The sequence below is a fragment of the Pelophylax lessonae genome (assembly GCF_965119305.1).
Source record: "Pelophylax lessonae genome assembly, chromosome: 10".
Lineage (NCBI taxonomy): Eukaryota > Metazoa > Chordata > Amphibia > Anura > Ranidae > Pelophylax > Pelophylax lessonae.
This window is the reverse complement of record NC_138777.1, coordinates 163,050,308-163,068,007: the sequence shown is the minus strand read 5'-3', so window position 1 is coordinate 163,068,007 and position 17,700 is coordinate 163,050,308. Positions and strand designations below refer to the sequence as shown.

The 17,700-nt window shown below is 48.4% G+C and overlaps 1 protein-coding gene across 2 annotated transcripts in view; it reads left to right on the top strand.

Annotated features, from left to right (window-relative positions):
• Window positions 1–273: 273 nt before the first annotated feature.
• The window catches only part of FIBP (FGF1 intracellular binding protein), a 60,159-nt gene continuing 42,732 nt past the window's right edge, over window positions 274–17,700 (top strand). Inside the window, exon 1 of one of the 2 annotated variants that reach the window (XM_082269768.1) lies at window positions 274–408. The gene's annotated coding sequence lies outside the window, so the exon portion shown is untranslated. Of the gene's footprint in view, window positions 409–617; window positions 693–17,700 lie in introns of those variants that run through there. The other variant, XM_082269769.1, reaches the window with a different exon arrangement.

Genomic DNA, 17,700 nt, shown 5'->3' with positions numbered 1-17,700 from the left:
CAATGAGTCAGAAGTAACAAATAATTGTAAATGTTATTGTTGAAAGGTAATTCCTTGTTTGAAGTATCATATAATGCACAGTGGAGCTGGGAATAAAGCATAGATTATCCAGATCGAGGCTTCATTATTATTGTCCAGATCGAGGCTTGGATATTCATCATCCAGATCGAGGCTTGGATATTCACAATCCAGATCGAGGCTTGGATATTCATCATCCAGATAGAGGCTTGGATATTCACAATCCAGATCGAGGTTTGGTTATTCACCAACCAAATCGAGGCTTGGGTATTCATCATCCAGATCGAGGCTTGGTCACTACAGAGGAATAGACAGTGGAGTAGGTTGAGAGTGAAGCTGGAAAGGTGATCTCTGTACAGTGACGAGCGGAGGAATTTGAATCCAGGAGAGGTAGTGACCATACTATGCTAGTCTAAGCTTTCATTTGGGTGTGTTTAGTTAAATATAATTGTGTTTTTCCTGTACATGCAGACCTTTTTTTTATTTTTAAGTACTGGTAGATTGATACTCCCTCTGCCGGTGAGAACCGGTCATAGCACAAGGCAGCCTGAGACTGGAAGCTGCTTGTGTGTCATTAGTGATGGTGCTGCATATCATTGAGCCCGGAAGTGTTCTAGGTTTGGAGGGGGATAGTATTCTTAAAAGCACAGGACAGCATTTCAGCCAGTAGGATGGTAAGAGCCCATTTACATCTATGTGTAGCCAGTGTTCTATCAGAATACCCATCAGATTGTCCCAACGGAAGTGACATTCATACCAAAAACCACTTACTGCGCATGCGCAGCGCGTTCAGTGGCCCTGTGTGTTCCAAACACTTCATGATCTGATGGGTAGCGGTAATGTGATGGACCACGCATGGGGACATCTTACTACACCCAGTTGCGTCTTGAATTTCTTAGTATTTTCTGCAATAAACTGAACGTATAGAAATAAATATAGTGTATTGACATCTAAGATGTTGGTTGGATGTTTCATTTTGAAAGAAGCTGGATGCCAGCAGTAGGAAGGTGGCAGAGGCCACGTTGGTACACCCAGCACTGCTCAGCGCTAAACCTTTATGCTTTCAGAATGAAACCTCCACAAACAGCATCACAGATCTCAGTATACTATATTTATTTATTTATATAGGCTCTCTTTATTGGTAAAATGACTCTGAAATAAAAGCCATAGTTGGGTTTAGTAAGATGTCCACATGGGTGTTCTATCAGATCACCGCTACCCGTCATTGCGCGTGACATTTGGTCAGAATGTCACTTTTGTTGCACAATCTGATTAGTAGCGGCATTCTGATAGAACATCTGAAAACACGTTGCAGCAACATTCATTTCGGAATGGGAACCCAAGTAATGCAGTGCTTCACAATGCATAAAGGGTGTAAATCCATCTGGCACATCTGATTTATGGTACATTAGCGGTCCATTGATTTCAATAGGCTGCCCTAATTTAGTGCATGCTAACGTATGACTAAACCCATGTTAGCACACAATACACCACACAAATGTAAATGGCTGTGCATGGAACAAACGTAATCAGGAATCGGATGAAATCTGATTTAGGGGTGGTCGTTTTGGCATCCTTTCACCTGCCATCTTTCCGCTGAAAATGCAGAGTAGCCGGGGGGGGGGGGGGGGGATTGTTGGCCGAACTGCTGCTTCTATACAGATTCAAATGCTGGTCAGGTAGTCTTGGCAGCCACCTGCACTGGCAGTCAGAATATTATAGCCAGCACTGCAGACTGGTCCATCTGTACTGTATGGCATGGATGAAGGGATCTGCTAGATGTTTTTGCTCGACCCACAGGCTCAAAGAAGATAAGCTATGTGTGTATGGCCAGCTGTTGTGTGAGTTTTACATTGAGCAGGCGGTGAGGTTTTCTACACTGGTAAGATATACGGCTAGGTTTACCAAGCCATAATAATTGTTGACTTTAGCTTTCATTGCTGAAAATAATGCTAGGAGGTGGGTTTATGTATTTTGTATACTCCACATATTGTCTGACACTTCTGCAACCCACATGCACGTAGCCCATTCATTTCAGTGACCTGCCCTACCTACCCACATTTACGTAGCCCATTCATTTCAGTGACCTGCCCTACCTACCCACATGTACATAGCCCATTCATTTCAGTGACCTGCCCTACCTATGTACGTAGCCCACTTATTTCAGTGACCCGCCCTACCTACCCACATGTACGTAGCCCATTCATTTCAGTGACCTGCCCTACCTATGTACGTAGCCCACTTATTTCAGTGACCCGCCCTACCTACCCACATGTACGTAGCCCATTCATTTCAGTGACCCGCCCTACCTACCCACATGTACATAGCCCATTCATTTCAGTGACCCGCCCTACCTACCCACATGTACGTAGCCCATTCATTTCAGTGACCCGCCCTACCTACCCACATGTACATAGCCCATTCATTTCAGTGACCCGCCCTACCTACCCACATGTACGTAGCCCATTCATTTCAGTGACCCGCCCTACCTACCCACATGTACGTAGCCCATTCATTTCAGTGACCCGCCCTACCTACCCACATGTACGTAGCCCATTCATTTCAGTGACCCGCCCTACCTACCCACATGTACGTAGCCCATTCATTTCAGTGACCTGCCCTACCTACCCACATGTACATAGCCCATTCATTTCAGTGACCTGCCCTACCTACCCACATGTACGTAGCCCATTCATTTCAGTGACCTGCCCTACCTACAGGAATGCAGGGAAAGTAGTCCCTGCCTCCTTCTTTTTTTATTTTTTTAAATTGTGCAACACCAAGTCGCATGGTACCGCAGCACCATGTGTTTTGGTGTGCACAAAAACACACTGTTTTTTTCCGATACATTGATTCCTAATGGCACCCTCGCATGTCACGTGAGAGCGGTGCACCACGTGCATTTGAGTGCTCTTTAGTCCCGCATGCTGCATCCTTAGTGCACTTTCAGAAAACACGCCAAAAATGCAGGACATAATAGAAAGTCTGTGGAAAACCTTGGGTAAAACTGCCTTAACAACTTCTGGACCGCCCACCATGTATTTACGTCGCTACTTTCACCTTAAATAGCTTAAAAAGCTGTCATAACCCTGGAATTTTCTTACACGGCGGGCGGTCCGCTTTAACATGAAAAGTGGTCCCAGCGGCACATCCCCCTCCCGCCGCTTCCCAGGTTGTTTTACCCGCTTACCGGTAGCAGGGAAAATGATCCAATCCCCTCTCCTGATGGGTAAGATGGCCCGCACTCGACTCTATGCCCTTGGAGGACCCGAGTAATGTCAACGGCCTTTAAGGGCCAAATTTCTTTGGGGGGGAAAAAAAATACTTACTCCGATTTGCCTTATCTCTACTCCGGGAATCATCCTGACTCGCACAGACATGGTAAAGTACGGGAGAGATGTCGTCCCACCCCCCGTCCCCGGCGGGTCGCGGCTCAGGTTCCCCTGAGCAGGTCCAAGATGGCGGCCGCCCGCAGTCCCCTCTAACAGCCCGCTCCTGCCGTGGCCGGATGATGGGGGGGATTGGCCGGCACTGCAGCCTTCAACTAGCCTCCCGGGGGGGGGGGGGGGTTGGAAACATCCCGACAGGGCAGATGGCGGAACCCACATTGCTCCAGATCATGGACGTCATTAAGGGGTGCCAGGCCTCTCTAACGTCCCACATAGATGCCCTGCGAGTGGATTTCTCCCTCCTTAAGGAAGATGTCAGCAAGATCAGGCAGCGGGTTTCAACGGCAGAGCAGAGGATCAGCTCTGTGGAGGATGATGTTTTCCCTCTCCCCACTGCCATCCGGGACATACAGGCTGAACAGAGGGCGCAGGCTGCAAAGCTGGGTGATATGGAGGATCGCCTGCGCCGCAACAATCTCCGCTTTTTGGGGTTCCCTGAGGGTGCTGAAGGGGGACAGGCAGGGGACTTCCTCATGGACTGGATGCGCAGGTCCCTGGGCTCTGACACCTTCTCTCCGCTCTTCGCTATTGAGAGGGCTCATCGGGTCCCCTCCAGGGCCCCAGCGCCTGGAGCTCGGCCCAGGCCGCTGCTTGCATGCATTCTACACTTTAAAGATAGAGATGCGCCCTGCGGAGGGCCAGAGAGTTACCTTACCTCAGCTTTAATAATAACATCATCACCATATTCCCTGACTTTTCTGCTTCTACGCAAAAACAGAGGGCTGCTTTTTTGAGTGTGAAGAAAAGGCTTAGGGACCGCCATCTCCCTTACAGCATGCTCTATTCTGCTAAACTTAGAGTGGTGTTTAAAAGTAAGGTGCATTTCGTTCGTGATCCTGCTGATGCTGACCAGTGGCTGGACTCGTTGGGCAGAGCTTGATTTCCTGATGGCTAATGTGCTGTTCCTGCAGTGACTTGTCTCCTCTCCTTCTGGGACGGACTAATGTTAGGTTCTATCCCCAGTCTGAGGGTTTCCTCGTCCATGACTCTCCTTGCTACCCTGTTATTTTTGGTTGTTTCTATTTTCTTTAACGGTGGACCTGGAGGACTCCTGTATTTGAGGCTCATGTACTCCTACAGCTTGGATGATATATCTGTGGAATCTGTTGTGGCCCCGGAGGTCCACATGAACAATGCAACTTTGTGTACTTTCCCTACAGTTCTACATCTGGTTTGGTTTGGGGCGTAGGTTTGTAGCAGTTGGGGTTGCGAACAGGGTGGGGGGTTGGGGTTTTTTTTCTCTTTTTTTGGGGACTGTTATCCGACCTGTATATTTTCATGCTTTTTATTTCTGTTTTTTTACTTTTTTGAGTCCAGTGTGGCATCTACTTCCCGCTCTTGCCCTGGTGCCCGCTAGGGGCGCTACCTTCCCTGGCGGGGGCTGTCATCGTCTCTTCTGTTATGATGGCTGAGGAGGCGTTGACGCTCCGGTCTTGGAATGTCAGGGGCTTAAATGATAGAGTTAAGAGGGCTCTAGTGTTCAACTATATTCAGAAGTACAAACCACATATTATTTTCTTACAAGAGACTCACCTGACTGGCTCCAGGACTATGGCTCTTAAACGGGCCTTTGTTATGTATACTTTTCATGCCAAATCTTCTAGTCATGCTAGAGGGGTCTCCATTTTGGTTGCACGCTCTTTAGGCTGTACGGTTAAACAAGTGATTACTGATATGTATGGTTGTTATGTCATCTTGCTCCTACTCATTGATAATGTTATATATACCTTTGTGTCTCTATATATACCTCCTCCGTTCACCTTGGTTTTCTGGGACACTTTGATGTCCCAGCTTCTCCAGGTGGCAAAGGGACCGGTATTGATTGCTGGGGACTTCAATTCTGTGTTATCCCCTGGTTCGGATAGATGCCCAGGTGAGGATGGGCCTTCTTCCTCGTTGGCAGCCTCTCTCGCCAGGTATACTCTGGTGGACTGCTGGCGATGGAAGAATCCGGATAGTAGGGAATATTCATGCTACTCTGCTACTCACAGAACTTTATCTAGAATTGATATGTGTCTGGCCTCTCCGGATTTGCTTCCCAGACTGTTGGCTGTCTCATATTTGCCCAGGGCTATTTCGGACCATTCCCCCATGCTGATAAGGTTTGGCCTTTCTGCGACACGGGGTCTTAAAACCTGGCGGCTCAGCCCATTGTGGCTGACCGAAGAAGTTTTTTTTAATGACACAGCCAAGGAGATTGCTCACTTCTGGCAGGTTAATCCTGAGACGGCTTCTGGGGCTATTGTCTGGGACACCTTTAAAGCCTCCATGAGGGGTACGGTCGCAGGGGTTATTCACCAGTTGAGGGAGGACAGGGCCTGGCGGGTTGAGTCTTTACAGTCGGAAGCGACTGCGGCAGAACTGGAGTATGTTAGAAACCCTTCCTCCTCCAACTATTCTTTGTGGCGAGACAGTGCCCGACAATTGGACTTGGTACTCTTGGAAAAACACAGAAAAAATTGCTTTATCAAAAACAACGTATATTTGAGTATGGGGACAAAAATAGTAAAATCTTAGCTTTTCTTTCTCGTTCCGAACACCCTGTTACGGCCATTTCGGCTGTTTATGACGAGAGCTCTCGATTATGCACCAATAGGGAGGATATTAAGGCGGCTTTTGTCTCCTTCTTTACATCCCTATACACCTCCCAGGTTTTCTATACCGCTGCGGAGCTGGATGTTTATCTGCAACAAATCTCGTTGGCTGATCTAGGGAAGGAAGATGGGTCGGCCTTAGACGCACTGTCTCTGCTGAGGAGATAGAGGCTGCTGTGGCTTCCTTTGCTGCCAATAAGACGCCGGGACTGGATGGCTTTCCGATTGAGTGGTATCGCGCTTATTCGGAACTCCTCATACCGCGCCTGTTGGCCATGTACAAAGAGGCTTTTGACAATGGGGAGCTCCCTCCTTCTCTTAGGGAGGCCCTCATGGTTCTGATCCCCAAGCCGGTCAAGGACCCCAAATACTGTGAATCTTACCGTCCTATTTCTTTGATTAATGTGGATGTTAAGATTTTGGCTAAGGTCTTGTCCCGTAGAGTGAACACTGTGATTTCTAAACGTATCCACCCGGATCAAACCGGTTTTATTCCTGGATGCTCTACGGCCATAAACCTGCGCAGACTCTTCACAAATCTTCAGCTGCCTTCGGAGACCCCGGACACCAGGGTGGTGGTGTCCTTGGATATTCATAAGGTTGATTTGATTCTGTGGAGTGGCCTTACCTGTTTGCGGTTCTTGCAAAGCTGGGTTTTGGACCTAAGTTTCTTGGATGGGTTAGACTACTTTATAACTCCCCGGTGGCTAGGATTCGAGTTAATAATATTGTCACTGAACCTTTCTTTGTGAGTTGGGGTACCAGACAGGGGTGCCCCTTGTCACCCCTGCTGTTTGCCCTGGCTATAGAACCCCTGGCGGCCCTACTGAGGGGGGACAAGCGGATAAAGGGCTGTAGCATAGGGGATCTGGTTGAAAAAAACTTCACTCTATGCTGATGATATGCTTCTTTATCTGGCAGATTCTGCTGAGTCCTTGACAGTTGTGTTGAGGGTGATCGACGACTTTGGCTTTAGGGTCAATTGGACTAAGTCGGTGATCCTCCCTTTTGATCCTACCTTGGTTCCCACGCTGAGCACTGCTTATCCGCTCCAGGTGGTTTCCAAATTTAAATATTTGGGGCTGACGGTTCAACAACTGGTCCGATCTTATGTTGATAATATTACTCCGCTGATTCAGAGACTTAAGTTGACACTATCCACCTGGATCAAGTTGCCCTTAAACTTGATGGGAAGGATCAATATTTTTAAAATGGTATACCTACCTCGTTTCCTGTATCTTTTCTGGCAGGCCCCGGTGTATCTCCCCAAGTCTTTTTAAAGCTGTCGAGTCTCTCCTCATGTCCTTTTATTTGGGGAGGGAAGCCGGCGAGGATCTCCCTCCAGACTCTACAGCTCCCTGCTACTGCTGGGGGGTTGGCGGTCCCTGACCTTCAGGCATATTATTTAGCAGCCCAATTTACCCATGTGCGTGCATGGTGCAGCGGTTACTACTTCGGCGGCAGTGATGGGCTCTCATGAAGCCCTTCTAAACTCTTTGTACAGGAAGGGTCCTTATCCTTCGGGGGGGGGGGGGGGGGGAGCGGCGGACATTTTGGAGCTTTCCCATAAATAACGCATATCTGTAATAAACGTATTGGGGGATCCTCCTTTAACTCTCCTAATGCTCCGTTGTGGTATAAACCTGGGCTCCCTGAACTGTAAAAAATGGTCAAATCCCCGACGGTGGGCGAGCTTTGATCTGAATAATGCACATCAACTGTTTGAGGATCATGCGTTCAAGCCCTTCCCGATCCTTCGGTTAGAGCTGGGTGTGCCCTCTTCCTGCTGGTTCCTGTACCAGCAACTTAGACATGCAGTGGTGGCACAATTTGGCCTTACGGGGGTACACTTGGCTGTGACATGCTTGGAGAAGGAGCTCATGGACAATGATCATGGTAAGCTTATTTCTAGGTATTACTCTTTGCTCCGGTTGGATCAGGATAATAAATTGGCCAAACTTAAAGGCCGTTGGTGTTCGGACTTGCCACAGTTGGAGGAGGAAGTTTGGGATGAATTGCTGAAATCCCAGTTTGATGGAATCATAGCGGCTGGGGATAGTGATACAGCTTAATTACTTACACAGAATATACTATACTCCGTAAAGACTGCATCGTATGGGTAGGCTCCCTTCTGCCGCATGTTCTAGGTGTCAAGCCTCTAGGGGGGATTTCTTCCATATGGTGTGGGCCTGTCCCAGCATCCAGGTCTCCTGGAGGGGGGTCTGCCGACTCATGGAGGAAAAACTGGCCCTTCCGAATGTCTGTTCCCCGGATAGGTGCCTTCTTGGCAACCTGTCGGAGTAGGACCTTCGGCAGTCTCAGAAGGTGTTGTCGCGGATTTTGTTCTTTTATGCTAAAAAAATGATTGCGCTGAGGTGGAAGAGTCCTGACCCCCCCCCCCCCCCCCCCCCCCATCTGTGGAGGCTTGGGTCTCTCTTGTCAATAATGCACTACCGCTTTACATGCTCACTTACCTAGTTAGGGGTTGTCCCAAAAAATTTAACAAAATATGTCTGGTTTGGGTGGATTCAGTTTCGGGTTCCTTGGAGGTATAGTGGTGATTTATTTTTCGGGGGAATCTCCTGCTCATGAGTATGGGTGAGCCTATGAGCACTGTCTATATGTCTTTTGTCACCATACTGGTACTCGTATTCTATTCTGCTTTTTGTATAGGTTGGATGGTTGAGTGGGGGGGGAGGGTGGGGTTTTCTTGTTCACTCAGTTTCAAGCTGGTCTATTATGTCTGATGTTCTGATTACTATGTGCTCCTTGTATAAGCATCTCCTGTTTTTTATTTTTGACTGTCTTTTGTAACCTGTTTTATTGCCAAAGTTTTGGAGTTGTTGTCTGTGTACCTTTTTGTATTAATAATAAAATACCTTTTAAAAAAAAATTAATCATAAATAGAAAACATAGTAGAATGTCCTATTTAAAAAATACATACATAAAAGTAAAAAACACTAATATTAGGACCAAAAATTATTTAAAACAAATGTGTGTGTGTGTATATGTATATGTGTGTGTGTGTGTGTATATGTATATGTGTGTGTGTGTGTGTGTGTATATGTATATGTGTGTGTGTCAGACTCAGCAGGGCCCTCTAATTCCTCCTATTTTGAATTTTATTGTAACTGTATTGTCTTCCCTCACATTGTAAAGAGCTGCGCAAACTGTTGGCGCTACATGAATCCTGTATAATAATAATAATAACTAAAAGTTACTAATAAAGCAATTAATGTCAAATTCTATATTATGACCAGCTGGATGAAGAGTCTGCATTTCGTGTATCCAAAAAGATTGCCCCGTCTCCAGTGGGGATCATTTTTGTCAATTGCCCAAAAAACAAGGGAGGATGGATCTTTGTTATGATGCATAGCGTAGTGTTTAGTCATACTATGTTTGGGGTAACCTTTAATGATATTCTAAATGTGCTCTCACATTCTTTTCCACATTGGGCGCTTGGTGCGACCCACATATTGAATTTGACATGGCCATTGTAGGGCATACCTACTCCTTCTTCAGTTCTACATGTAATGCAATCTTTAATTTGGTATTCATTCCCTGTTGTAGAGGACCAAAATGTCTGTATTTTAACACTCTATCCCTTAGTTTTTGTGCATGCATAACACTGTTTACGTGGAAAAAAACCTTTCTTTTTCATTCATTGACGTACACAGCTCCTGTCATTCCTGACCATTGGGTTATGCTGCCCCCTACAGGAGTAGGACACTAGGCAGAAAAAACTTCTGGCTACACCCATGGGCAGAGTTCCAGGGGGTATACTCCCTCTTCCTGCTATAGTCACTCAGTTTTATTCTGCCTAGTCAGGAGTAAGGACCTAGTTCCTTGCTGAAATCTTTGGTCCTTGCAAAATTTTTTGATAGAACATTTTTTTCCTCCTGGATTTTTCCAGTGAGATATACAATCACCTGCCGGACTGTGCAGCGGGCTGGATAATCTAAATCCAGTGGTCACCCCAGTCTGGCCAGCAAGCGCGTGCAGGCCTCAGCTCTGCACTAGATCGACCGCGACAGTCCCACTGGATGGGGGCTGGCCCTGCGAGTTAAACGTCTCGCGAGGTTGCAGCGTTCCTCCTGGCCGACAGCCCCCCATTTCAAGAGGAGGATCTGTCTGGAGCAGTGCCCACCTGGTTCCTGGTACGGTAAATAGCTGTCCCCCCTCTAGCCCTGGAGGGTTTTGGGTTAAACATGGGCTCTTCCTTGGGTAGGTCGGACCCCCTCGGTTCCCCTTCTTCCCACAGGCACACCCCTTGCCAAGTACCTCATCCTGCCCCCCCCCCCCCCCACCACTCCACATACACTAGGGATGTATTTTTTTGGGGTGATCGGGCCGCTTTCCTGGGGTGGGGGCAGGTTGCTAACTGGCAGAGGGGGTGGGGGGTGCGCCGCCGGCGACTGGATGATCGACGGGGGGGGGGGGTTGTACCTGTTGGGGGCTCCTGTCCTGTCTGGATCTGTCCAGAGGCCTTATCCCTCAATTTCTGGGTCGCTGTAGGCCTCGTGGTTCCGCACGGTGCCGCGATTTTGTTGTAGCCTTGTGTATTCCTGTACACGGCGGCCATGTTTGTGTAGTCCGGCGGCCATTTTCTTGTGGTTTGCATTGCAAATAGCGGTGGTCATGACAGTGGAGCCCCGTGGATGGCGATTTTGCCGTTGGGAGCCCTCCTTATCCCCTGGTGCTGACTCCTGGATCATTTCGCTTCCTGATCGCTGCACGTGTAGTGCAGATTCTCCTGGTGATTGCAGGTGCCTGTGTCGGTGGTTGGTGAGTCTGGTGGGGTCCTCTCCCTCTCTGCTGAGGATCGCTCTGTGCCTTGTGCTTGGCGAACTAGTGGTGCTGCCAGCCCGGTGGGGGTTGTCCCTTAGTGTGTTACACTTCCTCAGCCTCAGCTCTGCACTAGATCGACCGCGACAGTCCCACTGGATGGGGGCTGGCCCTGCGAGTTAAAACGTCTCGCGAGGTTGCAGCGTTCCTCCTGGCCGACAGCCCCCCATTTCAAGAGGAGGATCTGTCTGGAGCAGTGCCCACCTGGTTCCTGGTACGGTAAATAGCTGTCCCCCCTCTAGCCCTGGAGGGTTTTGGGTTAAACATGGGCTCTTCCTTGGGTAGGTCGGACCCCCTCGGTTCCCCTTCTTCCCACAGGCACACCCCTTGCCAAGTACCTCATCCTGCCCCCCCCCCACCACTCCACATACACTAGGGATGTATTTTTTTGGGGTGATCGGGCCGCTTTCCTGGGGTGGGGGCAGGTTGCTAACTGGCAGAGGGGGTGGGGGGTGCGCCGCCGGCGACTGGATGATCGACGGGGGGGGGGGGTTGTACCTGTTGGGGGCTCCTGTCCTGTCTGGATCTGTCCAGAGGCCTTATCCCTCAATTTCTGGGTCGCTGTAGGCCTCGTGGTTCCGCACGGTGCCGCGATTTTGTTGTAGCCTTGTGTATTCCTGTACACGGCGGCCATGTTTGTGTAGTCCGGCGGCCATTTTCTTGTGGTTTGCATTGCAAATAGCGGTGGTCATGACAGTGGAGCCCCGTGGATGGCGATTTTGCCGTTGGGAGCCCTCCTTATCCCCTGGTGCTGACTCCTGGATCATTTCGCTTCCTGATCGCTGCACGTGTAGTGCAGATTCTCCTGGTGATTGCAGGTGCCTGTGTCGGTGGTTGGTGAGTCTGGTGGGGTCCTCTCCCTCTCTGCTGAGGATCGCTCTGTGCCTTGTGCTTGGCGAACTAGTGGTGCTGCCAGCCCGGTGGGGGTTGTCCCTTAGTGTGTTACACTTTTTTTGTGGGGTCCCCCCGGTGACTCATGGAGTCTATGGAGCACGTTTCCCCACCTGATTTTCCCCCCCTCTCTGAGGCAGCGGGGCCCTCCGGGTCCCACCCAACCATGCACTGACAGCAGTCCTGGAGTCCCTTGTGTCCCGGGAGGAGGCGGCTTGTGGTTGATGGGCTAGGAAAAAGCGCCCCTGCATTCCTCTGCCTCATCTGTCTCATCAGATCCTGAATCTGATTTAGCTGCCATGGATGTGGGTCACCCTGCTGGGTCTGCGACCACGTGCCTGGAATCCTCTGATAGTGAGGATGATTCCTCCACGTCTGCAACTGCGCACGAAAAGGCGCTGGTAGATGCACCGATTGTATCTCTGCGTGAGACTTAAAGATGGAGGACGCAGCTCAAGCTGCGTCGGAGGCGAAGGTACCCTTTGGCAAGCCATCCAGAGTGGCAAAGGTGTTTCCCCACCTATTTTGACAGAATTGCCGCAAAAGGGTGGAGACGACCAAAGCATCCCCGTGTGGGTTCCTAAGCGCTTTACTAGGCATTATCCCTATGAAGAGTTCCTCCTTAAGAAGTGGACTGTGCCACTAAGCTGTGACCTAGAGGGAGAACAGCTCCCTCCTGCCTTTGCTGAGCTGGTGGACCAGCTGGTCCAGGGGCTTCAGTTTTATCTGTGATGCCTCTTTGGATGCGGCTCCCCTGAGGGCTCACCTCTCTGTTTTGGCGGTGGTCCTTCGTCTTTTGGCTCAAATGCTGGTCTGCGGACCAGACTTCTAAAAAGGCCTTGACTGATCTTCCCTTTCAAGGAGATTGTCTGTCTGTTTGGAGCTACCCTGGATGACATCATTAAAGGTTTCGTAGGGGGAAAGAGTACCTTCCTTCTTCGGTGCAGGAAGTATATTTAAGTCCTGTCTGCCGTTCTCTTGTTGCCTTGGTGTTGTCACCATGTGCCACTGACCTGCGTTCCAGTGTTCCTGTATCTTGCATCCTGTTTCCTGGATCCTGACCCTGAGGTCTGATCCCTTCCCACCTGCTCTTTCCATCTCCTGTTACCCTCTCCCTGTCCTGCTCCCAGCTTCCTTTGCTTGATCTCCAGGGTATGACCCTGGCTCTGTTACGATTACGCTTGCATTCCCTATTTAATGTATATATTTGGTTAAGGCAGTTGTGCATTGTGTCATTATTTGTATGGTTATTTTTTTTTTTTTTTTTTACACAGTTTGGTTTATTGAAGGTGCGTTTACATTTATGTTGTTCACTTATTTTTAAATAAATTATATTCTTTTACACTGAATTTGTGCCTGATATTCTCTGTGGCAGTCCACACATTTCTGGTCACACCAGCAGCTGACACAAGGGCCTTTAAGCCTTTAAGGGCCTCCTCTAGCGGATCCGAATGAACCTGGTCTGGCAAGCGGAGAGCGGGCTTCTCCAGACTCGCGGACAAGGCTCCTTCATCATGAAGGTGCGCTCTCGCTCGTATCCGGGGTGGGGGGACGTCTTTGCTGGTTTCTGGACCCGTGGACTTCCCTGGTGCAAGACAAGTGGATCCACAAAGTCATTCGGTCCGTCTATAAGATTGAGTTTCGCTCTTTCCCCCGGCAAGGTTTTTCCTTCCAACCTGCGCCTGTACCAAAACCTGTTACAGGGTCTGTATGGGGTGGTACAAGACCTGTTCCTTCAAGGGGTGATTGTTGGGGTTCTGACTTTGGAACGTTTTCAGGGTTTCTACTCAAACCTGTTCACAGTCCTTAGGAAGGAATGCAAAGTGCGTCCAATCCTGGACCTCTAGGCGCTAAACTGCTTTGTGCGGGTACTTAAGTTCAGAATGGAGTCCATTCGAACGGTGGTAGCATCCCTGCATCAGGGGGATTTCCTCGCCTCTATAGATACCGGATCTTGACACTGGAAGAGTCCAGACTACCGATCAATGTCCTGGAACTCAAAGCAACCAGACTATGTCTGGATCATTGGACGGATCGTCTTCAGGGATGCCCAGTGCGCATTCAATCGAACAATGCCATGGCTGTGGCTTATGTCAATCACCAAGGGGGCACAACAAGGAGTTCCCTGGCGGCTCTGGAGGTAGCCGGCATTCTAAGATGGGTAGAACATTTCGTTCCAGCCCTCTCCGCTGTACACATTCCCGTGGGGGGAAAATTGGCAGGCGGATTACCTCATTCGGCAGATGTTGGACCAAGGCGAGTGATCCCTTCATCCAGAGGTGTTTCATCAGCTGTGTCTCTGATGGGGCACCCCTGAGGTGTATCTGTTTGCCCCCTGTGGGGTCAGTATCGTCTGATCGACGCCTTCCCTTCTCTCAAGCTTCTGCCCAGACTCCTACGTAGGATCGAGGCAGAAGGTATTACGGTCATCCTAGTGGCACCAGACTTGCCTTGCTGGGCCTGGTACGCCAATCTAGTGTGGCTGGTCGCCGATGTTCTTTGGAAGTTTCCTCTCATGGAGGATCTGCTGTCCCAAGGACTGATCTTCCATCCTGCTTTACAGTTGCTGGCTTTGACGGCTTGGCTGTTGAACGCCAGGTGCTAAAGGATAGAGGTTTGTCTGAGTCGGTGATTCCTATGTGTTTGAAAGCTAGGATATCTACCTCTAGGAAGATCTACCATCGTACGTGGAAGATGTACATTGTGTTGTGGGAGTCTCTTGGGGATCATCTCGGTAGCTCGTATCTTAACCTTCCCTCAATGGGGGATTGAACAGAAGTTGGCTTTGAGTACCATCAAGGGCCAGGTCTCGGCCTTGGCAGTCTTTTTCCAACGACCTTTGGCCACACACTCCCTGGTGCGTACCTTTCTTCAGGGTGTCCTACATTTGGTTCCTCCAGTACGGGCTACGTTGCCGCCTTGGGATCCTAATTTGGTGCTTTCTACAGAAGCCTCCATTTGAATATATTTGGGAGATTCCCCTGCTTACGCTGTCCCAGAAGGTGGCCTTTTTAGTGGCTATCACTTTTGCGCACAGTGTCTGCAATGGCGACGTTATCCTGTCCATCTTATTTGGTGACTCACAAGAATAAGGTTGTGCTTCGCCCCTGTCCTTCTTTCCTTCCTAGGGTGGTCTCTGACTTTCATTTGAATGAAGACGATTGTGTTGCCTTCTCTGGGTCCCAGGCCTAAACATCCAAAGGAAATTGTCTTGCATGCCTTGGAAGTGGTCCGGATAATTCTGGTATACCTGGTAGCTATGAATTCTTTCAGAAAGTCAGACTCTCAATTTGTGCTCATGGATGGATCTCGGATGTCTGCTTCCTCTGCGACCATTTCCAGATGGATCATGCAGATGGTGGTTCAGGCCTATTCCATCAGGGGTCAGGTTCCTCCTTTCCCTGTCAAGGCGCACTCTACTAGGGTGCTTAGTGCCTCCTGGGCTTTCTGCCGTCATCAAGCGTCAGTGACGTAGGTTTGCAAGGAGGCCACCTGGTCGTCGGTGCACACTTTCACAAAGTTTTATAAAGTGGGATGTGTTGGCATCTGCGGATGCTTCCTTTGGCTGCAAGGTTTTGCAGGCTGCTGTTATAAGGACCTGATCCTCTTTGAGGGTGTATTGTTTTTTTTCAGGTGGGCTCCAGTTCTTTTGGTTGAGCCCCTGTCTGTCGCCTGGTTGACTACTGTTTAGCCTTGGGAATTTTTTACTGTTTCCCACCCCCCGTTTGACACTGCTTTGGGATGTCCCAATTGTCAAGAATGATAGCTGTGTCCGTCAATGAACGAAAGAGAAAATGTGATTTTTGACTTGCTGTAAAATCCATTTCTCTGATGTTCATTGACTGACACAGCACCCACCCCTCTGTGGAGTTATATTTCTCCTTACACTGCTTGTAACAAAACTAAGTGACTATAGCAGGAAGAGGTATTATACCCCTGAGACTGCACATGGGTGTAGCCAGAAGGTTTTTTTTTTCTGCCTAGTGTCCTACTCCTAGTGTGCTAACACAAGTCACTCCCCCTCCCTCTCTGTGTGCACCATCATCCACTATTTTTTTTTTTTAATGATGTCGGGTGGTATGGTTACCAATTGGCCCCGCCCAGTACACACGGAGAGGGAGTGAATTGTGTTAGCACACTTGGTACATTCAGTATAAATCTGACTCTGCTGAAAGGTGGATTAGCTCTGAGGAAGGGAGCGTGTCTCCCAAAACGCATCAGCGGTCCAATTACAGGGATGATCACTTTCCACATGTGGTGGACTCCTTCAATGCGATTTTTTTTTTTGCTCTTCATGTCTGTGAGTATGTTTTTGGTATTTAAATAAAAAGTTTTTTAAGGTTTCCAAGGGTAATGCACTAAGTGTTCGCGCCTCCTTTTCTCTTTTATATGCACTTCTGTTTGGAGTTCCCCGCCTGACGAGAGCCGCACGCCTACTATTCCCATCGGAGTGAGCGCTTGGGTGATTCAGTTGTTTGGAAAATCTATATTTTTAGCAGAGACCCTAGAGCAGTGATGGTGAACCTTGGCATTCCAGATGTTTTGGAACTACATTTCCCATGATGCTCAACTAGACTGCAGACTGCATAAGCATCATGGGAAATGTAGTTCCAAAACATCTGGGGTGCCAAGGTTTGCCATCACTGCCCTAGAGAATAAAATAGCGACCGTTGCAACATTTTATGTCGCGCTGTATTTGCGCAGCGGCCTTTTTACACCCAATTTTTTGGGAAAAAATACACTTCAGTGAATTTATAAAAAAAAAAAAAAAAAACTAAACCGTAAAGTTAGTTAACCCATTGTGATCTTTATTCTAAGCAAAAAAAATCATGATTCTCATTTTATTCAGAATCGTGCAACTCTAAGTTCCACATAATGATCTAATACAAAAGTTGTACAAGCTAGGACTTGAAGGAGCTTCATGCTTTCCCCAAAAATTTTTAAGTCAGCAGCTACAAATACTGCAGCTGCTGACTTTAAATATAAGTACACTTACCTGTCTAGGGATCCAGCAATGTCCTCACCCGAGCCGATTCTTCATTCGGCTTTAGGTGCAGGTGCGGGCATCTTAAAGCAGAGCTCAGGTCTCTTTGGCAACTTTTTTTTTTTCTAAAAAGCACCCCCGTTACTCTCTTTAATTATACAACCAAATTATGATACTGTTACAAGTGTAATCATTCTTTTTACCTATAAATCTGTTATTACTCACAGGAAACCCTGGCAGGCAGGCAGTGGCCCTTTATGATGTGGGCATCTGAAGCCCTCTCCCATTTGTTTCCATTATTCTGTGCAGCTGGCTACACAGCATGCACCTCTCAATCTTGCACCTGCGCAGTAATGACACATGGCACACTGTGCTGATTACCCGTTGCCACAGCAACGGTGTCATCGGTGGAAGTTCCTTATGATAATGCCAAGGTGTGTAATAGGGTTGATATCCCTGGAAGTGTCTGTCACATGGAACATGGCTTGGCATTGCTGGAAGATTGGTCAAAGCAGTGGCGATTGCAGTTCAATGTTTCTAAATATAAAATAATGCACCAGGACTACTACATGTTCCACAAGTCATTGCTACAAAACTACTGATCAGAGGTATGGCTAGACAGATACACAGACATTCTGCAGGACTGTGGCATTATAGCAATGATCTGCTGATCGTGGGCGCAATGCTTTACAGGTCCATTACAAAAAAAATCAAAATAATTAATGCATATTTTTTTACATGCAAAAAAAATGTGTATTTATTATTTCTCTTTTATTCATTGATGGTCACAGCTCCTAATCTTCTTGAGCATCAGGGTATACTGCCACCTGCAGGAGTAGGACACTAGGCAGGAAGAAGCTGGACTACGCCTATGGTGCAGTCCCAGGGGGTATACTCCCACACTCAGCTGTAGGCATTC